At 35.7% G+C, this 24,858-nt stretch overlaps 1 protein-coding gene across 3 annotated transcripts in view; it reads right to left on the bottom strand.

Annotated features, from left to right (window-relative positions):
* Positions 1–24,858, bottom strand: part of SUPT3H (SPT3 homolog, SAGA and STAGA complex component) — a 254,162-nt gene that overhangs the window by 145,777 nt on the left and 83,527 nt on the right. The window lies entirely within an intron of this gene.

Genomic DNA, 24,858 nt, shown 5'->3' with positions numbered 1-24,858 from the left:
GATCCCTCTGTAGACTCTTCTTGCCCTCCAGCAGATCAACAGTCCCATACAACTTCAGCTGTCTGCAAACTTGCTGCCTGTGCACTTGATCTCCTTGCCCAGATTATTGATAATATTGAAACTGTTCATCTGAGACCAAATAAAAACCCTCTACCGTGAATTTGAGGCCTTCATACTTATCCTTCCTCTTTTACGGTTACACAGATAAGGCAGAAAGACCAGCAAAAATCAGGAACACTTCTAGCTAACAGCTTGGTAAAGGCAGAAGTTTCACATGAAGTACATCAACCCATACTCACTCACAGGTAGCATTTTTTGAGCTCTACTTCATAAAGACCTAGACATATTTGACCACAAAGGTTAATCAGATGAAGAGGCCACCACTGCTTCTCTGTTAAACTGTTCCATTGACTATCTCACTGTTAAAAATATGCTGTGATGTTAATATTAATTTGCCTTGTTTCAGATTCCAATGAGTATCTATCCTACATGTGGGAGACTGCGTGACTCATCAAGAGGTTCAGTCAATGCAGCCACTGGAATCCTGATAGCAATTCAGTTAACCAATATGGGCAGGGTCAATACCAGAGTTAAATGACCAGATCTTTAAGATGCACAAACTCCAAAAGGGTTTTAGACCTCTACAATATGAAAATTGGACACTGTTTTTGAACCCTTTTACTGTGAGATTACAGACCTGAACTTTCCATGTTAATGGTGGCCAAGCACCTTCTGACATTCTATTTCATAAAACACACAGTGAGAGAATAAAAAGAAATTATGTATGATTTGGACTCATTCCAGCCACTGTTTTCACAATACCCCTCTATTCCCAAAAGCCAGACAGGAGTATTTAGATTAAAACACAGACAGTTCACACAAGTCCACCCATCAAATGATCAAGATCTGCTACTGCCCCTACCATTACTTTTGATTCAAAATAAATCTCATGTAATTAGTCTGTTCCTTATACTTTAAGCTACTACACTCAACAAAAAATAACAGCATTTAGTCTTTACTGTCCTTACATATGATTTTAAGTCTGAATTTCTTTGTATAATAAAACAAGCAGGGGCACTTTGCTTGGGAAAACACCATGTAGGAAATATGGTTATATGACTTCAGATGGCTTTTCACCAGCTAAAAAACCACAAGAGAACTGCTGGTGAGATTGATTAATGTGCAGGCACAATTAATATATAATCACATCCCTGTATTTCTATTGCATTCTTATATTCCAATTAATGGAACAGCCACACAGGTAAGACAGAAAACCAAAAGAAAGATTGGCATGGATTATCATGTTGAATGTGGGGAACTCTGAAATTTCAGTTCAATAAAAGAATGTTTTGAATCACCAATTAAAGCTCTCATACATAAGGCTTAAAAAAAAAAAACACTACAGATTATGTTTTTGCAAACAATGAAGGTTATTATACTTGTTTTTAGCTGGCATAGCAATAGTTCTAAAAAATTTTTCTCTACTTCCTATTTCTTCCAAACTCAGCTGTCATATATTTTAAGTTCCCTTTCCTAAACTGTGTCAATTATTCTCAACATTGAGGGTACCCCTTTAAGTCAGTCACTTCAGATCCTACAGATCCTACTCTCAGTGCTTGCAATCTAAGATGGATGAGTTTCTACAACTCAAAAAATAGACTCAGTTTGAAAATACTTCAAGAATATGACCTCCACTGCAACTTCAATCCATGCTTGTATAAATCCAGTGATATTAAAATATGTATTAACTTGCTGTAGTCATACTTGAGTGTTAGATGTTTGCACACAACTTGGAAAAACTGGAATAGTGGCATTAATCTAGATTCAAAAATGCAAAATCACAGAAATCATCATTAAACTTTGCCAAAAATATACTTTACTAAAATGAATACGGGGAAGAGAAAAAAACTGTCTCAATTATTGAAGTTTTGCAATTACAGTTGTGGCTTCTCATGCTTATCAGGAACAAGGCAGGCATGAGCTCCAAATATCACACAGACCTTTACAACAGGCAAAAGCAAATCAGGTTAGATGAGGATACAAAGGGGACTGTTTTAGCTCCCCTCTTGACTTGGTTTTCATCCAGCTGGTACACTCCAAAGGCCTTTCATCTCTTAACTACCTGTCTCATTAGCATCTCTACAGAGATCCAGGGTGTTTAGAATATCTGGGAGGCTTTCATGTGCTATGAGTTGAAAAGCTCGATATGAGAAACCAACAAGCCCTAACAAAGTAAACCTTGGCACAAAATACTGTATCATTCTGAGTTTATAACATATGAGCACCTTGTTCCCATGCCTGGCACTGGTTGTAAAAGAACCATCCCAACTTGCTGACCAAAGCCATAAAGAACAGATACTCAATACAGAGTGTAAATGCCTATAATCACTTCACCAGAGGAAACACACTGACAACCCACAGGCCTGAGCTCTGCTGGAGTACCAGGGAGGAGCGGGCACTGTTATAAAGCTTCACAGCAAATATGATTCAGGGGGTTTGTTAAAAGTTCTTGAGAAACTTTTTTTAAAGCCCTCAGTGAAGAACACAATAAGTTCATATGCCCTGAAGATCATTTGTGTGTGGTTGGTCTTTACTCAGCACAAGAAGCTCCCCCTGCCCCTTTCAGCTTTCTGAAGACTCCTAAGATTATTCAAAATGTTTGTTTTGCTTTAAAATACAAACTTTGCAAAGAGAAACTCATGTGGTGTCACACATGTTCATTTGCAGAATGCTCATTGCTAAAATAAATGAGCTGTAACATGATTTTTAGGCAATGGTATCACTGAGGGTGAGACAACGGAGTCTGTGCTGCCCTCTCAGGAAATGCAGGAGAAAATTTGTAGTTTGGGAAAGGAAGTGGGAAATGCCACTGGAAAGACCTCTGTGTGCCAGCCAGAGCTACAGGCTGCAATCCTGTGACCAAAATACCCCCTTGCACTGCTGGGACTCAGACACCATTCTCAGAAGAAAATCAATCAGGCAGCAGGGCTCACACTGCCTGCAAGGATTAAACTTTTCAAAATCAGCTTTCAGGCAACGCAAAACTCAATTTTTTTTTTTGTTTTGTTTTCCTTTCATATTTCAACCTTCTCCCCTTTTCACCTGAAACAATGTTCAGAAATTTAATTGTTTTCATAAGCACCTTCTCCACAAATCCAATTACATGGCATATGGTGAAAAAAACCCCAAACATGAAAATGCCCCTACAAATGCTAAAAATCTTTTTATGATCATTAAGAGGTTTACACTCTGACTAGGACAAAGAACAGTTTTTTCCTTACTATATTAAAGTTCTTTCAAGCTAAAGCATTTTAGTAAAGGATAATCACTGAGGAACAGATTAATCAGAATAAAACTGCCTTCAAATATCAAACTGCTGAAATGGCAAGTGACTAGATATCTACTATAAGTTTTGCCCTATTATCTTATATTCTGGAAAAAGTCACTAAAATTTTAGAAAAAGCTGTTTGAAGATGTTACAGAAGCATAGAAGCATATTCCTTTTGTAATACAGTTACTACTGATTAATTGTTAATAAGAGACTCTTGAGAGAGAACTACCTTAAATATGAAAGAAAAAGCACAAAAAACCAAGAGGTTTCTACTCATAAGACTAAACCTAATGAAAGACCTTTAGAAATGCCTCAAACCCAAGACTTTACACCTTCTCCTCTAACCTGGCCTAGAAAATTTACTTCTGGCCACCAACAGCACTGACAATATTGAGTTGGCATGTCACTGGAGGACAAGCCACAGAAGTCACCCATCCAAAACGTATGCAAGGACCACAGGGTGACAACAGGCAGCCCCAGAGCCTGCCCATTTTGCATACCCTGCCTGCTTCCCCTGCCTCATATCCCACATCCTAAGCCGCAGGCTGGCAGGCACCTGGGAGAACTCTTCACAAGGGTGACAAAGGGCTTTAAATTCACCCATGTCAGGTGGATATCCTCAAAATTTGGATAGTGTTTTTAAATAATAAAATTACTACATCCTTCCTGGCCTTTCCTACAACAACAGCAATGCAAAAAATGGAGAGGCTCCTTCCCCAGCCCTCACCATAAAATTTGAAAAGGGAAACTCTCAAAGAGGGTAAAGGCACAAGTTTTGCTTATTCTGCTTCAGCATAGATTTAATGAAGATAAATGACCACTTCATGGTGTGACTTCTCAATCTCTACATATTCTTAAAACTCCATGATGCTTTAGAGCAAGGCCAGAGGAGGCCATGGAGATGATTAAAGGGATGGAACCCCTTTCCTATTAGGACAGGCTGAGAGAGTTTGGGCTGTTCAGCATGGAGAAGGGAAGGTTCCATGGTGACCTCAGAGCACCTTCCAGTACCTAAAGGGGGTACAAGAGAGCTGGGAAGGGACTCTGGAAGAGATGGAGTGACAGGACAAGGGGGAATGGCATCAAACTGAAAGAGAGCAGGTTTAGATATGAAGGAGAAATTCTTCCCTGTGAGGGTGGCGAGGCCCTGGCACAGGTTACCCAGAGAAGCTGTGGCTGGGCCTGCCCCTGGAGGTGCCAGGGAGGTTGGACAGGGCTTGGAGCAACCTGGAATAGTGGAAGGTTAGGGGGTGGAACAATAGTAGGGGGTGGAACAAGAGGATCTTTAAGTTCATCTTTTATTCTCTTCATCCAACTCTTCTTTACACAGCTAAGGGACAAGACAACTTTGACTGTCCATGCATGATAAAAGGGCATTTAAAAGAGGAAATACAAATCATTACCTCCTTCCACCCTTGCATACATCAGTGAAATTTACTATTAGGAGCACTAATGAGTGATTACAAGTTATTCTTCATAACTAGCTTGAAAAATGACAATCTTCTGCAAAGTTAAACACATCTGCTACTGAAGTAGCTGATTTTTAACTGTTCTGTAACTTCTGAATTTACTTCCTTGCTCCTGAGAAGACAAAAAGTTTAAAATCACTGCTATAAAGATGTAGAATTGTATCTTCCTTCAGTCAATAATGCACTATTAGGAGCACTAATGAGTGATTACAAATAATACACAAGGGCAAGTATGTAGTAAGAAATCTGTTTTTAATCAGCTTGATTGAAGAACTTCTGTAAATAAAGTATGTTATTAGTTCTTACTTCAAGGGCTATGAGCAGAAGTTGCCAAAAATAGTTTTCATGGTGGCAAATTCTGTCAGCTCTCACACATTTTACTGAAAAATATATAGTATTTTGTTAACTTCCTTGCAAAAACAAAACGCGGCAAAGTGTCACGCTTTGTTACACAGTCAAAGAATCAGTTTCCAAGCCATTCAGGAAATCAAAGAAAGGTTGAATTTTATTTTACTTCAGGTCTTTTGGGTCAGAGAGCAAATAATAATTTAGTAATAATAACAATTAAATGGATGTATTTGTTTCATGTTATCAAGTAACTTTCTTACTTGGCCTCTGTAGGCCTTTCATTTTTATATTTGCCTTCAGAGAAGCTGTAAAATCTCTCAAGAATGAGACTTCTCCTTGGTAGAAGTACACACTAGAGATGATATCTATCACTCCCTAACCAGCCTAATTTTTAAAAATTTTCTCTGTAAGCTGAAGGTTTGGAAGAATATTAATTTGAGCTTGAAAATCAGAACTTACTAGGAATTGGAAATATTTGTAGAAATTAATTTGAAAAACTGCACTGACAAAACCCCAAGTATTCAATGCTAAAAATGTTGTAAATCTAAATAAATATGAAGATTTGTTTGTCTGTGGTTTTAGTTTTAAATAATAAACTGTACAGGCCTGTTAGTTATTTATCCCTGTGCTAAGCTTTGCTTCCCTTACCAAGAACGACCTGGTTAGCACAAATTCAGTTCTTGGTATACTTAAACTAATTTTACATTTTTAGCATAGACCAAATGTTCTAAACCAAATGAAAAAAGGAGAGCAAATTCACATATCCAAGTACGCACTTTCAATCTACTCTAAAATCAGATTTCTATAAACAAAAGTCTTGATGTAAAGCACTTCTATAAAATGGATGAGAAAAAAATTGGTGGGTTTTGCAGAGCATAGCACAACTGGAAACTAAAAATATTATTTTAGGTGGTGAAAACAAAACTTTTTGCATACGTAAGTGAATTATGGTGGGTTTTCCTGTTGCCTGTAATTTAGCTTCAGTAATGAACAGCTTTTTGGGTCTTTCTGCGTTGTGCTTCTTTTTCCCTGGGGAAGAGGGGATTTCAGCATTTCTTAGAAGTCAACTGAGAGGTTGAAAATTATCTGAAAAAGACAAATTATCTGAAAAACAACTACTGATAAAATAATTTATTCCTTTTCAGCACAGAAGCTATGGAAATGCTGCTGTAGAAAACCAAGCCAAGCATATCCTTATTACAAACCCTAATCCTATATTTAATTGTTTGATTTCCACAGATTTCTGAAGTTCAAAGTACACTGCACAGAACTTTCAGATATTTCAACTGAACCAGCCTATGGGTGAACTATTATGAATTCTGCAGTTTCTAAATGATGCTACTATTCTTGGTTCTATATTGTCCATCTGTAATTATAGAGAGGGTTTTATTTTAAATTCACAATTTTTGGCAGCTACTACCTCTAACTGAAAAGATTATGCACTGAAAATAATTTCTTTCCCATTTTATAAAAGAGTAGGAAACAGTAATAATTGTATCTAATATTTCAATTGCAATTTTTTAATAAGATAATCACATTAGAGGTGAGCAATAGTATAAGTACTGTAAAATTAAATGAAATTATTTTTCAACAATCATGTAAAAATAATGAAAACAGAATAAATTACTAGTAACATCAATTGTCCAAAACATTTTTCTTTTGCCAAATATCGACCATGCAAAACCAACAAGATTTTAGTGGCCTTTTTCACCCTCTTATTTTCAGCAAAAGAGTTGGTGATGCATAATTGCTTAGGAGAACAGAAGATATCATCAGACCCCTCTCAATAGGCCAGTTGATCACTGGCAGTAGAACTGTTCACATTGCACTGCTGCCCATGAGAGGCACCAGCACTGGCGAAAGGCAATTCACTCTACCCCCACAGGTGCATCTTATAAACTCCTTAATTGCAAACTCCTACTGGTACTTAATAAATATCACAGATTTACAAATCAAAGGGGGAGGTTCTGTACCATCTCCAAGACTTGAGAACTCTTGGTGGAAAAGTTCACATACAAAATGCAGTAAAAAGCTTGACTGAAAGTTAGATTCACTTTCCTTTTCTGATGAAGACACTATTTTAAAGAACACAGCCATTAAGGTTCTATAAACCAATCAATAATCAATGTACTATTTTTTAAGCAGAGGAAATAAAAATAAATCATAATGGTGAGCAATTAATTTTGGACTAATATCACAGATGTGATTTACTACAGAGGAGACATTTTAGTGTTCCTCAAAAACATTGTGTCTACCCCAGCTTCAAGAATTATCTTTTCTCAAATAACATTTCCAATGCTATCATTTTAGATCCATCCACTCTACTCATTTTTATCTGACAGTGTATTAAAATTTAAATGTATTTTAAGTGTATTTCAACATTTTATTAAAGTGACACTTTCTTCTCTAAGTAAACTTTCATTGAGAATCATCAATCACCCAAAGCAAACCCATACTTAGAGAGATGTGTTGATTGTACTCTTGGTGGTGCATTGGTTGCCTGAAAATGACTCTTTGTATCCCCAGCAATGGGTGACCATTCCAAATTTCATATTGGCAATGCTTTTGTATTAAACTTTACCTGAGCAGCAAAGTCCTTACAAAGCTAAAAGTGTTATCTGTGCACAGCTTAGAGATAATCTCCCTTTTCTTCCTCTGTTAATGTCTTTTGAAGCGACAGTTACTAAAGCTGCTGAATTCTGTGCAGTGAAGCAAGTTCTTCCCTGGACTATTTCAGAAGCCACTGCAAGACTTCCAAGGAGTCAAGTTTTGAAGGGCATTTCCATTAAATCAAACAGATGCTAAAAGTATTAATTAAATAATTTCCAGTAGAGGCAAAATAATTTAAAAAATCATAAAAATACAAAATACTGCTTGAAAGTACTTATCCCAATCAAATGCCCATATGTATCAAAATACAAAATTTCCAAGCTTGTCCACAACCATCATCATTGATTCTGACTGCTACAAGGGTGGCAACAAATTACTCTGTTGAAACTCTCACACATCAGTCATCTCAGATCCATTTCCATATCTGGAGCAAATCACTGCTGTGAAAGCAGAACTCCTCCCAGGCAGGGAAAGCAGCAGAATTGGAACAGTGGCAGGGTAGGAAGCAAAGCCAGGGTCTATGGGGAGGGTCATAAAGAAAGTGCTGGTGAGCTGTTCCAGGCACACAAGCACAGCCAGAGCAGCACAGGAGCCTCAGCTCTGAGAGCTGCCATAAAGAGCCTGTGAGATTTAGTTCAGAGATGTAGATTTGGAGCAATTTTTCATCATTGTTTATCGCAACCCTTGATTTGTTAGAAGTTCATCTTGTAGATGCAGATCTGTAAAACTTGCTGCAGCCTGAAAGAATGAAAAATATTAGAGCATCAAAAATTTTAAAGGGGGAAAAGAGAGAAAAGAAGGATAGAAGTCTGTTGCTCACATTCCTGATCCCAGACTGATAAACTCAGAACAGTTCTTCAAGGAGATCTTTATCCTCAGCCCATAATCTGCATCACTCATCATGTATTATCACCCAGAGAAGGCCTGAAGAACTTAAACATTCAAAAGCTTCTCGTTTGTAATCAACTGTATGTCTGTAATAAATCACTTCTCCACACAAATCCTACTTCACCTAATTCAACCCCTCTAAGTACTCAATGATCACTCAAGTCACCTAATTTATTTCAATCAAAGTTTTGGAAATGGGCCATGTGACTAATTAGTAAGGCTATTAGGGGATGCAAAAAAATCCCAAACTCAGTATAAAATCACAAACTATTCTTGAGGCTCCTTTTACCTTCCTGTTATGTAACCATTCTTTTTTATTTTTCAGCCTCAGTAATGTTCTGCTTCAAACCATCACTTCTACAAAGTAGATGAAAGTGATTCCCATCTTGTCAGCTCTAGTGCCCAGCAGTATCTGTTGCCATAAAGATCTTCTCAGAGATCCAGAGCAAGACTCAATAATTGTACTTTTCCAAGCGCTATCCTCTCTCCTTAGCACAATTAAAATATGGTTAAAATATGTCAATGATCTTAGTTGCCATTAGTAAGACAGTGCAGCTGCATAACCTCTACTTCCTAGCACACCATGCCAGAATGGAAAACCTTAGTTACAACCACCCTGTATGAAAGAGATTTTCAACATTCAGTAATAAAAGTAAATAATTATGTCTCTTAATCACACTTTGATGTTTTCTCTGTTATAAAGCATGAGTGTCACACACCATCTAATTTTTAAGTAGTGCTTTTCATATGCATATAAAGTTACTTTAGAGATACAGACAAAGTGTGAGAAGCACAGCTGAAAGATTTAGTCAAAATCACAAAAATCACCAGCAATGATGACATAGGGACACTACTTGAGGACAGATAAATGCAGACGTCTTAACCTGAGATCTGAAGCACACAATTTCTACTTTATTTGAAAATCTCAGTAGGGAAAATATTTCACAAACCAAGATCAGGGACCCTTCCCATGGGAATATGGCCTTCTTTTACTTGTTTCACCTTGTCCTTTGTCACTAATTATCTCAGTGTATCAATTACCACCTGTGTAAGGCTGCAGCCTGATCACCATGGAAGTTGGGTGCAGGGTCAGGAGCCTGCACAAGGCACTTGGGGACATCAGTGACAAAGTTGGCAGTTCTGGGTTAGAGGCTGGACTCGGGGATTTAAAGGTCTTTTCCAAGCTAAAAGATTCTGTGATTTCTGCTCCTGCATTCCAGTACCAAACCACAAGCCGTGCTCAGGGGTGTTCACCAGTGAGATGTTTGGAGGACGGAGAGCTGGACAGGGAGGTTGGTTCATCTGCCTTTTAGAACTGAGGAAGACAGGACCCTATCTCCCCCAATCTGATCACAAATCAAATTACAATTTGGTTTCAAACATTCAAACAAGGCTCTGATGTAACTATAGAAACACTGCTGTGCTTTAAAGGTTTCTCTCATTTTTGCTGTTATCATACCAGGTACTCATTTAAGCCAAGAAGAATTGCTTGCTATGAAAAATGATCCTTGAAACTCCCATTTATGATCAGGTGTCTGAGTAAAAATTACAAGTAACTAAAAAGATGAGAATGAAAAAAGCAATGTCTATAGTTGCTATTTCTATGAAAAAAAAAAAGGGCAAAGATTTGGGGTTTTTTGTTGGTTTTTTTTTTTCTCCAAACCCTCAGGCATCAGACCACACAAAGACATTTTAACTGGTCAAAGCTCAGAAATTTAAAGAGGAAGTCCTCTGGACCAAAGAAAACAGCACTCCTTCCAGAAGAAACGATGGTGGGTCTAACTGAGGTCCTTGAAGCTGAGACCCTTTCTAAGATGCAAGATTAAAATATCATTCAGAATTTAGAGATAAGTTTATTGACTTAATAGAATGCTTTGTATTTAATGAGTAGGGACCAACATATGGCCCTTAAAAATCCTAAAAAACTGTGGTTAACTCCCCTACAGATTAGCAAGCATCAGATTATGCCAAGAATAAACACATTTATGAATCGACCCATTTGAATAGGACAAAAGTCATACCACAGATCACAGCACATATGCACAAATAAGGTCCATTTTGAGATCACCATGACTTGGTAGATTCAAGCTTAGGATTCCCTGAAAAAAAGCAATTTTATATATTATTTTTTTAATTACATTCCCTAAAAAGAAGCGATTTCTCTCTTAGGACCGAAACCAGGATGTGGGATAAGATTTGCTTCAATACTGAAAACCATGGGAATATAACATAACATGGGATAATCAATTTTCAGTCATTGCAACAATTCTTATCTTTACAAAGAGAGAAGTAGGGGTCAGATTCGTGCCTAAACAGAAGGCAGACCCAGACCAAATCAGATGAGCTGAGTTGTAGGATCAGAACACCTCATTGGCAAACACAGGGAGTCAAATTTTAACACCTAATCCAAGTAAAGAGTCACTGTCAGAATCACACATCTGGCAAACTGCTGCAGTTCTGCCTTATCTGTAATTATGGGATAAAATCCATTTTTCATATGCATTACCTTGAATAATAACTGATATTCATACATTAATCTAAAATATACACATCCTATTAAAATACCACTTTGACAGAAATCTAAATACGAGCTATGCAACTAATTGGCAATTATAATTAGGAGTAGAGAATATATTATATAAACAGTACTAGAGTTTCTGCTGAGTTAGTGTAAATCTTTCTTTTGAAGCAGTGACATGATAAAACAATCAGAGTATAAGATGACCTGAGCTAAGAACTACATAAGAGAGCCCCTGGTTATGCACCATACTTAAAGCTATTTTTGCTATATTTGAGAATATTTAATTTTTAATTTTTCTTCTAAACTAGGGCATATACCAATTTACTGAAAAATACAGTTAGTTATTTCTTTAAAGTATCTATTAACAGCTATTCCTTTCACACAGGAGGAGCACTGCCATTTTTAAAAGATGTTTCTAACTCAAGATCTAACTTGAGTTGTCGGTCCACAGAATTCAAGAATGTCTGGATTTTGGCATTTAAGTCTGAGCACAAATTAACATAATTCAAAGAGCAGCCAAAACACAGCTGTTCTGAAATTAATATCCCCAAAATCTATATTTTTTATATTTGACCATCTGAAAGGTCATGAAAATTGCATTAACAAAACTTCCTGAAAAGGCAGCAAAAACATTTTGTCAAAACCAGCTCTAAGGCTGGTACAGCAAATACCTGTTTGATACTAAATATGATTTTTACTTTTATGGAAAACCACTATTGACATTAACTACTATCAAGAAGATTTTATGGGTCCTTTTCATTATTTATTTTCTATTTGTGAATAATTCATATTCTCTTTAATTAAAGCATTCCTTATGTTTTATTTCTAACGTACTGTTACAACACCTTTCATTTAAAATTATTTACATCTCAATAGCATGTCTATATGTCTTTGCATAGACATACATACATAATCTTGTGATAGATAACATACTTTAAAAAAATTAGGGCTTTTTTAATTTTAATCATTTTGGGATAACAATTAGGGTTTAATGCACCTGAATCAGAAGGTTCGTTGAAAAAGCAAATTCAACAAGTCAAGTTTATGTTTAAAGTATTATTTTTGGCAGCAGAATTCTTTGATAGGCAGAAGATGCAAAGAATGCATGCACTGTCTGAGGGACATGTAGAAAAAAACTATTTTATCAGTGTTTAGTGGTGATGTGGGTATTAAAAATATGATGTAAATGAGACACTACCTAACCCTACTCTCATTTTATCCCTTTTTATCTAAAACACTTTTGAACATAGAATTGTTACCGCCAAGAAAGTACTCAGAGAAACTTTTCAGAAAAATAACTTTATCAAAGTGCTGTAACTCAGATGAGGGAGTACTGTATCTTCCTCTACTTCTTAAAGAGAAAAAGTAAAAAACATCACGGATTCTTTGATCATGTACAGACAGCAAATATTCATTGAACACACTGTGTATTTCCTGGACCTGAGATGAAGTGCCATTCATAGTCTGAATTTGAAACTAATATTAAATTGACCTGCACATTTTAAAAAAAAGACTTTTTTTTTTTTTAGAGTATTTTGTATTTTATTACAGTAAGGTGATTCACAACCTCACAGAGTAACTGTCATATGCTTTATTTTTACTCCTGGCTGAGTGTAATCATGCACATGACCATTTCAACACAATTACTACTTGCTACTTGTATATTTAAATATAATTATGCCATAAAAACTACTACATTTACTGGTGGATCCCAAAATACAACAAAAAGATCATATGTTCAGATAAATTATTTGTGTAGAACTTGCACTGAAATGTAAATATCCCAGCCCTGGGAGTGTCCAAGGCCAGGCTGGATGGGGCCTTGGAACAACCTGGTCCAGTGGAAGATGTCCCTACCCAAGGCAGGGGGTTGGACAAAATGATCTCTCAGGTCCCTTTCAACCCAAATCATCCTGGAATGTTCACCTGAAATCAAAGCAGGAAGGCTGGATCCAAAAGCCAACACCTTCACACAGCTCAGCACTACAAACAAAAAAGTAAATAACCCCTGAGGCTGCAAGATGAGGGCAGAAAGTGCTCCCAGCAGCCAGCACAGCACAATGACAGGAACAGAACTCAATGTCATCCCTGAGATTGGAAGTGTAACTGTATTTCTTACGTTCATTGGAAATGATTTTGCAACATTTAAAATGGTTCTATAATTTGAGTTCTAGGAAGAATTGAACTTAAAAAACCTGTTGTAAGTCAGAATTCCTTTGATTTTAAATTTATATTAATTACACTTAACATCAATGAAAGGCTAGATCAAAAGCTCCAGGATCAACCATGGGCTGCAGCTAAAATCAAAAGCAGTAATTAATTAAATTAGCAAACCATGGCACACATTATGATTTAAGTTACCAAATTCATCAGCCTCCACAAAGGAGCTGCCACATTACAAGGACACACTTATACAGAGGGTCAAACCACGTGATCATTTTGGATACTTTCCATGTTTATAATCTAAACTAATTATGTAATTTAATTAATTACTTGGAATGAGTAAAAGCAAAACTTCTGCTATTTCTGAAATGTTGCAATACAAAAATATTAAAAGGTGGAGGTTTTTTTGTAAACTAGGACAAACAGGAATGACTGGTTGTTTTCAGAGCACTATATCCAAAGAGTAGTATGGTATCATCTGTGGCAGGACCACATTCACCATTCAAGTGGCAAAGAAACTACACATATCTATTTTAATCAAATTACTGAAAGTATTAAACATTGCTATAGCTGGATAAATAATTCACTATACAGGATACATTTACAGAACAAATAGAACTGGCATGCCAATATTAACAAGAATTATAACACAGATTTTCTGTCTTCTACAACCTTTTACTACCTCTACAGACTGGATTATAGTTAATTACCTACCCCGTGTAACACTTATAAGGAATAGTTAATTGGATATACACAATATGATACAAGAACTGTTTAAATTCACTCCATAGGGGTAGCATGAAAATACAATGATGAAGTTATCCCTGCAAGTAACTCTATTTGTCCCAGAGCCTGATTATCCCAGACAATGCTGCCAAAGGTGTGAAGTCAACACAATTTGGATTTGCTGCCATCCCCTCTGCAGCTTTCCTGTGTGCAGAGACACAGTTACCAGTCTGTCTTCAGAAGGACTCCTACCATTCTAAAAATACTGTCCCACAGCTGTTTAAAATTTATTTTTTTAGACCATAGCACCACTGTTTGGTTGTTTCCAATTTCTGAAACCACAAATAGTAAAAGTGTACTCAGTCTACTGCAAACATAAATAGCAAATGCACGCTTCAGCACTTTTAAAAGGATATGGAAATTGGCAACAAAAATGCAGTTCATGTTGAAAATTTACGAGGGCCCTGCCATATTTCTTCAGAAATACAATCAGGTAAAAATTAGGAAGATCTCTACCAGCTGGGTGGCATTTTTGTGTTTTCTTTACTTACATTTTTTTTTAACTGAAAGACTTTCATTATGCAACTTCTGGCACTTGATAAAATAGAGCATGGTACCTTTGCTCAAACCACAGCTTCTTTGGTTATGTTTAGCATTACACAAACATCTTTCACCTTAGATATCCTCTTGCATTAGTGTGTTTCATTTCAAATACTCTGAGGCACATTACCTTGGGACAAAATTATTTTAATGGCGATCAGCAAATGAGATGTACAAATTATTCTTTCCCTCCCCCTATTTTCACAGGTCATTTCAAAATAATCCAACCCTTCACAACTCTACTTTGCATATTTGAAGCTTTATGCACATATTTCTATTAAAAGCTAAAGCAGTCTGAAAATATCATATTTTTACATGGATTTCTTTCAAGAAACACAGGACATAATGACAAAGTATAATCTAGTTTAAGGTAACAGTAGACATGTTAGCAAATGTGATTACACTTTTTTTCAATGAACATCAAAAGTCTGGAAACCTGAAGGAAATGTCAATATTTTTTCGCCTGAAGTACACTTCTTGAAAGAATTCTGGATCCCAAGGAATTTGATGGGAGTTTAAAGTCACTGGAGCTGAGATTTCAGCCCTGGCCTGTGTAAATTCAGGTGAGCTCACTAAGAAAAATATCTATTTCAAGTGGTATTTGTGAACTATTTTATCCTGACATAAATGCAACTAAAAGTAGAAACAGGTAATAATTCCTTTTGATCAAATATGGTCCACAGCAATAGACTGTTTCTATCAGTGGCTTAACACTAGAAACCTGCCCCTTCCCATGCAAAAGCCTTAAAAAAAATAATAATAATGAATCAGTAGTCCATGACTTCATACATTTTTTATATGTGTAAATGTTTTATAAAGGATAAAGGACAGAGAGAAAATATACTTCATCTTTTCTTTCCCTTGCAGCTAAAAAAAAAGCTGGAACTACATACAACTTGTTTTGGGATATATACAACTCAGTTTGGAATTAATTTCTTTTGGTACAGAGGTAACTTACTACAAGCTTTATTAACCACACAGGTTAGAGTCACCATGTATTTACTTTTACATATATTTATAAAATATAAATAATATTATGTATTTATAAAATATATACAATATTTTATAATATATACAAATAAATATATTTACATATAATTATATGTAAACATTCTATTTATATTTACTTATTTTATATTTTTTTTTTTACAACAGTTCCACATAGTTCTGTAGTTTTGTCTGCCTTGATATTTTGTGTATTTCCTAATAACCCTGAGTGAATCACAGACATATATGTACATATATGCATGATTTTATCATGCACATTATAAAAAAAACAAGCTGGAGATAAGACAAAACCAGCCAGTCCATGAAATAAAAATTTGTCCAACAGGCCATGACACATTGGATGAAGACTACATGTTAAATACTGTGTTAAGATACATTTTTGCTGTTGACTTGGTAAAATTTTTCTTTCCAATTTACTAGATCTGAAATACTGCATGTTTCTGTCAGTAGGATAGATTAAAGCAGACCCAGGATGATTTTTTTGAGTCCTAAAAATCCTGGAAACGGGTAAGGGTGCTCTTGTACTGAATTCCCCAGTGCTATGGGACATAAGTAAAAATTCCCAGGCTTGGAGATGAAGGCTCAGGAGGAAACAACAGCAAAATTGGGATCACGAGCCTGTGAAGGCTCCTGGCTACAGCCATGGGGGCAGCTCACAACCCTTACTTTGAGAAGGCACCACATCAATTTTCTACTCTTGGTTTAAATCAATTTAAAATGAAATCGCCAATTGGCACTTATGTCTGTTATTTAGCCTGAAGATGTTTTATATTAAGAGAGCCTTATACAGTTTATTTTACTTTTTAGTGCTGAACTATGAAGGCTAGTTTGTCGGGTTTTTTTAAACTACCTAATCTTTTCAACCAAAAATTATGTCCTGCATAAATTAAAATAAATTACAGAACCTTTTCTTAATAACTATAAATAAGCTGGTGTACACATCACACTGCATTTCTATAGAACTACCTGTAGTATTAGCAATTTCTTTGCTTGGAGGTGCAGCAGGGACACTTGGCAATTGCTTTGCTTCAGAAACATTGTGTTACACAGGTATTTTTCACTGGATATTATGCTTTGTGATGGAAAAGTTTCCCAACTGCTCATTAGAAGAAAAATTTTAGTTTAAAATTTAAACTGTTTGCAAAGTATAATTTTAACTAGGAAAACTCCTGCTGTAAATATAGAACTGGAATACTGTGATGTGGTTAACTGCACCTGCCACCCAAAAGCGTTTTGCAATATTATGCACAAACTTTAAAGGAAAAAAAATTATTTGAGAGATGCAAATAATAGCAGGAGTACTAATAAATGTTTGATTGCATTTATTTAAAGGAATAATTTCATTTTCTTTTTAAATACATCCTCCAACCAGCTTACTAATACCTACCTGTTCTGAATTTAAGTGCCTTTTGAACTTACATTAAGAATAATATTTAAATAGATAGTTTTCTTGAAGGTCATTTTCAGGGCTAAGGCACACAAAAGTAAATTTAACACAGAATCAATGGTTTGCTCATCCATTAATATGAGTTTAAAGGATGAACTGTATTTGTAAACCACAACCTTGTGCATTATAAAAAAAAATAGAGCTAGTAAAAGATACAGCCTAAGCCCACAAACCCAGAGAGAGAGATGTTTGATCCTTCTAACCATAATGTACTGAACAACAAAATGTTTTAGTCTACAATCTGTATTTAAATAAATTATACAATCTGCACAGTGCAAAAATTTATACAATTTACACAAAACAATATGAGGGTAAGAACCATCAAACCTTTATCTTAACTACAAAATATTATTTAGAAGAAATAACACAGCAGAAGGATGAAGAAGTGAGATGCCACCAGAAATATTACAGAGTAAGGAAAATGTTTCAAGTCTGCCTTATTTCTTAGTGGGAAGTTGAGGAGAAAATATATTGTAGAATCATTGCAGCCATTGGCTTTCCCAGTCCATACTTCTAGGGAGGTTTCTTAATGAAAAACTTATTTTTTTTTTTAAACCTCAGTCTTGTTTGGTTTTTTGTTTTTGTTTTTGTTTTTTTTTTTAAGAAGGAAAATATTTAATTCTATTACTTTCTTCAAATCACCCTAAACAATTAAAAAAAAAGTTAAGAGAAATCTTAATTTGTATTATAATACTCAGACTTCTGGCTTCTAGAAATAAGCCTGTTTAAAACCAGGAATTGGTCCTTTTTCCAGATGCAGTATCTCAGCAATATTTACAGTTTAAGAAAGTAAGCTGCATAGTTTTCCTTGAACACTTTTCAAAATTTCTTGAGCAGACTCTGGAGATGCAGCAGGACAGTTCTGCAGCTAAATCTAAAAAAGCTGAATAAATGAAATTCATACATTGCACTGAAGAGCTCTTTGGTGCTGAACATCACCTTAACTTCTACCTAAAAAATTATTTCCTTAATTTGATGCACTTGAGCATGCATTCCCTGTATTCATGATGTATGACAGGAAACAGCATTGCCACTAACAACAGGCAGCCATTTCCTAATTTCAACAAGACGCTATCCTAAAAATGAAAAAGATCTTCCTCACTAGCAAACTTGGATGCAGAACAATTTAGGCTCCAGTCCTTCGAAGCCAGTACAGGTCTGTAATGTAAAGTAAGGAGAAGCCCGTTAGAATTTACTGGCACAGCTCCAAGGGTTGAAGTTCAGCTTGTTCTTAGGGACAAATCCCTCCTAACTCATCTGATTTTGCTCAATGTGAGCCATGCAAGCTCACCCACCCTCTCAAAAAGGAACCACTTCTGCATGTAACATTTGGTCCATGACAGGGCTCAGGGTACAAACCTTGTGGAACAGGGTCTCTCTTCCCACTTGCATAAAGCCACCATGTCCATAACTGGGCTCCCTGAGTGCTACCACAACACAAACAAATAAAACTACACACAAAAACTGCATTAAACAACATTTAGAGTCACAAAAGCCTGCATTCATAACTTTGGAAATGTATATCTTCATAACTTTGGAAATGTAAATCTGAAGATGGGCAGCTTGTGTTGCCATGTATATTTTCCTCTTTCAATGCTCTCTGTATCAGTTGGTCAACAAGGCCCTGATGCCATGCCATTGTCTTTCCATCTTGGTTTTACCCCCCTTATCCAGCAAATTGTGGTCCTTGCCCCACCAATCCATGCCTCACCCTTTCCAGGCACTCTCCAGCTTTCACTAATAATCACTTACAGCAAAAAAAAAAATTTTAAGAATCCAGGGTTAAGCCAAAATCCTAGATTATTCCTTCATGTCATGGAGGGAAGTATGTTCTGCTGAAAACAATTTTTTTTGGTCCAGCAACTTCATATACGGTCTTTATGTGCTATGGTCTATATGTGCTTTAGCACAGTCCCATTCTTCATACAGCAGATGCATTCCCTCACTCTCTAGTATTGCCTCTGTTTTAATCAAGGTAACCATATTTAACTTCCCTCCCTGGTCCTGGAGCACCAAGAGGTGTCACTTACAGACTCTCTGAGCTGCCAGAAAAAGCCCCTCCAACACCCCAAGAGTCTCAAGCTCAAGAACCTCCAGAGGGATCAAACACTGAGCATTGCATTGCCCAGCTGAAACCCTTCCACTGGCTGGGTGCAATCAGATGCTCTTCAGAACATCTCTTCATATGGGAAATATCAACTCAAACGCTTGGAGGGTGGCAGAGCTACTGAACCAGGGGAACCACAGCAGGTCAAGGCACCTTAATTCAGGCAACAGTGCTGAACCAAGTCTTCCTGACACCATGGCTGGGTTATTTAGATTAACACATGGATGTATTCCTGCTTTTCTAGATCATTAAAGAAACACAATAAATTTCCTAAGTGAGGTTGAATCACGTATTTTTTAGGTCAGTAAGAACATGCCAGAATATCCAATGTGAATGACAAGAAAACTTTCACAGGATGAAACAAAATTAATTAACAAAATTTGACTGGTTTTCTTGGTTTTTTAATCATAGGCATCATTCTGCCACACAGGAGAGAGTGCCATGGAGAGATGGAGTAAATGCAATAGCAGAAACACTCCAAAATAAGTATTCTGTTAAAATGTTGGTAGTCAGCAAACTGGTGGCTGTGTTGCTTTCTTGAGGGTGGTAGAAATTGCAGGGCATACTTAATGCACTGCTAAAGTATAGATCAGTTCTAATCAAGCAGAAGTTAATATTTAAAAATAAAAAGAGCGAGAAGAGTGAAAAAGACATGCAATCACTTAACTATACTATTTCTATTTTTATAAAACACTTCGAGAAATGCCTACATAAGGTATGACTATATTTTGTATTATTTAAAAGTCACAGCTTTAATGCAGTACATGTTAAGTAAAATCTAACTAAACACTAGAAACGATGTCATCTACACTAAAATCTGTACTCAACTAATTCCTCATGCATTTACTCATTTCTTATTTCTTCTCACACTAGAGTTGTTCTTTCAGTAACGAAGTAACACATCTCCCATTTCCCTTTTCCTATTTGTCTTTACAAATTCCATTAAAAAAATACTTTTTCCTATTAGGCATATAGAGCTTATGTAAGTCAGAACTTCTGCAAAACTGAGCTTCTGAACTCATACTTTCAAAGATCTGTTAAAAAATATGTTGCTCTAAGACCAAAGTCTTATTTATATGAGTTTGTGGCTTAACTGACAAGTATTATTTTTCTGTGACAAGTAAGGGCAGACAGTTTGTATCTTAAACACCATAATCCAGTTTTCAAACCATGTAGACGTCTGGAAGGGAATCAGTCAGTAAAGTAAATTATATTATATCCCACTGACAGTCCAGATACAATCCATGAGATTCATTACTTCTACCCAACACAAAAGAAAAAAATATCGGAGAGGTGTGGGAGGGTCAAAAATATTTGCAGCTCACAAGATTGCTTAATCACAGTAAACAGACTTCTATTTTTAAAAACACAAACAGCAGTCAGTTCTTGGTTTAAACGCAAAGGTGGGATATAAGCAATAACTTGCTGCATTTTTATGTGAGGCCATAGGATAACTGGTTCTGTTTTACAAGCTGCCAGCAGTTTGACCTCTCTAATTTGCTGGAAGACAGGGAAACAGCACCTCGAAAATTATATTTTTTCACTAGGATGAATATTTTCTCTCTGCATTTATTTTACATGAGTTTGTGTAGCCTTTATTCACAACAGATTTTCCAATTCTTAGATAGTGGTCTCTCACCCATGACAGCCTTCATTGATGTAGTAGCCAAGATGTACCGATAATTGCAGTCAAAGCTGCAATTTAACCTTTTTAATTCAAAAGAAACATCTGAGAAGGAACATTTCTGCATGAATTAAAATCTGAAGCTAAACAGTACTTTCTTTTCCTTCAGGATTTTCTTCAGCTAACAACCCAAACTGGACATTTTCACACTGGATTTCACCTTTCTCATAAGTGGTTTGATATGAACGAAGACAAATTCACTTCTTTTATTTTTTTAAAATAGGAATTATGAACACAGTATAATTCCATTAGTTTATTCATAATGTTTATTTTAAAAATAAAACTAAGCTAGACTTGGTGCATATAGAATATTACTTATCTTCTATAAGATGCAGTCAGTCCCTTCTCTCAGTTCCAAATGAGAAACCAAGAAAATGTCATTTTTAATTATAATAGTTGACTGAATTTCCACATTAAGGTCAAATAAGAAACTGGAAATGAGGCACTAAATATGTAGCATTAATTTTTTGCCTTAACTATACTCAGATTCCAGTCTGTCAGTAATGTATTGGAAGTTACTAATGTTGTTGCATTTTACAAAACTACTCATAGTTCAGAAGTTTTACAAATAGATAATTTTCCACTGAGCTCTACCTTTTCCTCTGAAAAAGTCCCCACAGCCATCATTTCAGTTTGGTAGTTTTCATATTTGTGCAGCAATGGGGAAAAGTTTCTTTCTTTTGACTGAAACAGGGAAGTGAGGACCTGGGTATGTCTTTGGAGCTCGTAACTCCTTCAAAAACACTGTGAGCATCGCAGCACTTTCAGCAGTTAAACTGAAATTTATTTCCATAACACACAAAAATGTTCCGTTTTTGTGAGAGCAGGAGAAACCTCTTTATAAACCTGGTAGCTACAACTGTAAAAATATTTTAAGTTGATGCAGAAGAGAACATGTTTTTATTCCGTAGGCTTGTATTATGGAAAGCTTAAACACAGATTATCTCATTCAGTAACTCCCCACTTTACAGTAGTAGCAATTCATTCTAATTGCTTGGTTAGCACACTCAGGAAAAAGAGTATTTTTCCTTTTCACTGAATAATGTTTCATGTTCGGTTAAATGCAGGAAGTTACACCACCGTTGGAATGTGATTGTCTGCAACGGCGGAGTTACCTCGTATTCATAGGTTTGTGTTTAGCTAAATATTAAAATGTTGGCCACTCGGCAGCACCTCTCAAAATATCTCTAACTCCTAACGAACTAAACTAAAAAGGCACCTATCTGCCTCAATCAGAATTGTTTTCAACCGTGCATAATCATTTTTCACAGAAATTTTTTAGCCTCCTGCATGGAGTGGATTATAGCAAATGTAATTCACACATGCTGTTTCTTATTCAGAAGAAAACACAGACTAAGGATGTGGAGAATTTCTAGCTTCATTCAGCTCCAAGTTTCATGGACGCCACTGTAATTGAGAGACATTCACAACCAGATAGCTGTAGACTTCATTTTTGTTTAAAATAATACCTCTTATACACGAGCTCCAACCAAAACATTAATGTTATTTAACTTCTAGCAAGCTGCCTTGAGCTGAACTTACAACAGATCACAGGCTCTTGGTTTAATTCTGTTCGGAAAAGGACACTGCTTAAAGCCATACACTTATACTCACATCTAGATCATGTAAATGTGCTGCTGCTTTTCAGACTACTTTAAAATTACGTGTAACTTACAACATTCTTCTTTCGGAATTTGACTTGCCTGGCAGTTCACAATGGAAAATGAACTATTCCTCCCATACCTCAAAATGCACGCTTTACTCTGAAAGTTGTTTGAGCTCACCGTGCCCAGACTAAAAATGCCTAATCATAGCACCCAGCCTCTCAGAAACCCCAGAGGAGGAATCAGCTGCCCAAAAAGCAGCTTTATTGCCCTCAGATTTCAAGGAAGTCCTGATTTAGTTCTGCTGTTCTGACATTCAGCTTCATAACAAAAATTATTATTTCAAAAGTCACGTTTAAAATTTTATAATTACAAGGAAAATAGTGTTTGAATTATATCACATTAAAACACGTAAAGTATAATAAACAACCCCAAGAAATATTAAAAGATGCAGACCTGAACAGTGATTTTTTTTCTAGGGCTCTTCATCTCTATTAGATGCTTATTTTAGTTTTTAAAATATTATCAATTTCTTATTTACACCTCTAGCCTACCCAAAAACAAAACAAAACAAAAACAACTCAAAAGCCTAATTAAAGCACAAGAATAAAATTATTTCCAAGGTAACCTTATCTTAAGATCAACTTTAAAATAATAGAGCTGCTTCCTCAGCTATTTCATACACACTCCTGTGCTGCTTCTCAGCTGCACCAAAGGACACTCCCCCAAGCAGCTGCAGCTGCCTGGAGTCACTTCAGTCCTTTGATTTCTGATTTGAAAAATTTACACAACTATTTACTAAGTTCAATAATTTTAGAACTTTAACAAACTTTTGTTACTATGCTGTGATTGGAAAATGCCCCTGGAGAATCACATTCTTAAATTATTTTATCTGTTTACCTGTTTCTGATATTGCACCCATAGAATCTGTATAAAATTTTATTTTTCTAAATTTATTTCTAATTTCAATTAGCCATGCCATTTTCTGTATAACTTTTAAGAAACAGAACACACATTAAGCTGCTGTTTAGATGCCAGAACAAGGGAGTATGTGTTTAGCAGTGACTTCTGTCCAGTCACATTTGGAGTAACAGAAGGATCCTGCCTCTCAGAATCCACAACAAAACCAGCCCAATACTTTAACAGTGCTTTCAGATATTCACCTTTATATATTTCCAATAAAATAGTATTTAGAGTAACTCTACTCCTTTCAGCAACAGAATCAACAGCTTTTGACGCACAGCACCCATGCAATGGCATTTAATACTTGGAATTCAGTAAGAATACAATAAGATGGCATCAGTTTCTGTGAGTAGGAAGGGTGAGAACAGGGGAATGATGATGGAAGGATCAGTGAGTCCACATCTCTCCCTCATGACAACATTTGTAGAAAATGAAAAATAGGCTGCTTAAGTACTAATTTTCCACAAAAATATTTTCCTGCTGTAATAAAAATAATATAAAATTTCTTTTCTGAATTTTAACATTATGTCTAAGGTAGCGGTAGCTCATACTACCCTATAATCTTGGCAAATGTTCCAGCATATGTTTGAATTTGATTTATTAAAAATTATTTCATGGGTACTTTGCTGGGATAAATTAAATGAAGTCAAATCACTGAAAATTTCACATTGCTTAAACACTGAAATTCCAGAGATACTCCAAGAAGGAGCCTTTTTTTCCAGTAATTTTAAGCATCCAATAATTCCACAGAATTTACTAAATTATGACACTAACTAATATATAAATTCACAGTTAAGTAACAGAAAGAAAAGCTACATCTCAATGCTGATTGACTATCTTGTAATAGTCGCTAAACATTTTTCTCCTCCATGAGCTACAAAAACAAAGTTGTAACTATTACATGTTTTAATTTGGATCTATATGGGTTCTATTAATAATCCATCTTTAAACTATGTTTTTATCATGAAACAAAAAATTTGGTTTTGTTATGAAGCCTCCTTTAAATACTTTTTATCTACAAATACACGAAACCCAGAAGTAGCATTTCTGAACTAAACATTATTATTTTAATAAACAGCAAAGGGAAAAATAGTACTTGAAAGCAAGGAATAAAACAGTACTTGAAAAACCAGTTCTTCTTTTGCACCTCTTAAGAGAGTTAAGCTGTAAAAATACCTACAGATATAATAAAGTAGCTAAAAATGTATTTAAAGTTATTTTCCACTGCAATCAGCAACTTTAAAAGTGAAAATAAATGACATTATCACGTGACAGGCCAGCATGAGACATGTAGTTTTAATATTGATTTGAAATGGCCATTTTCAAGGAACAGTTGAAATAACAGGGGCGAAATGTTCAATGTTTAAAGTAAGTACTGCTAGAAATGGC

Source organism: Geospiza fortis, unplaced genomic scaffold (assembly GCF_000277835.1).
Source record: "Geospiza fortis unplaced genomic scaffold, GeoFor_1.0 scaffold106, whole genome shotgun sequence".
Classification (NCBI taxonomy): domain Eukaryota; kingdom Metazoa; phylum Chordata; class Aves; order Passeriformes; family Thraupidae; genus Geospiza; species Geospiza fortis.
This window is presented reverse-complemented; position numbering and strand designations above follow the sequence as displayed.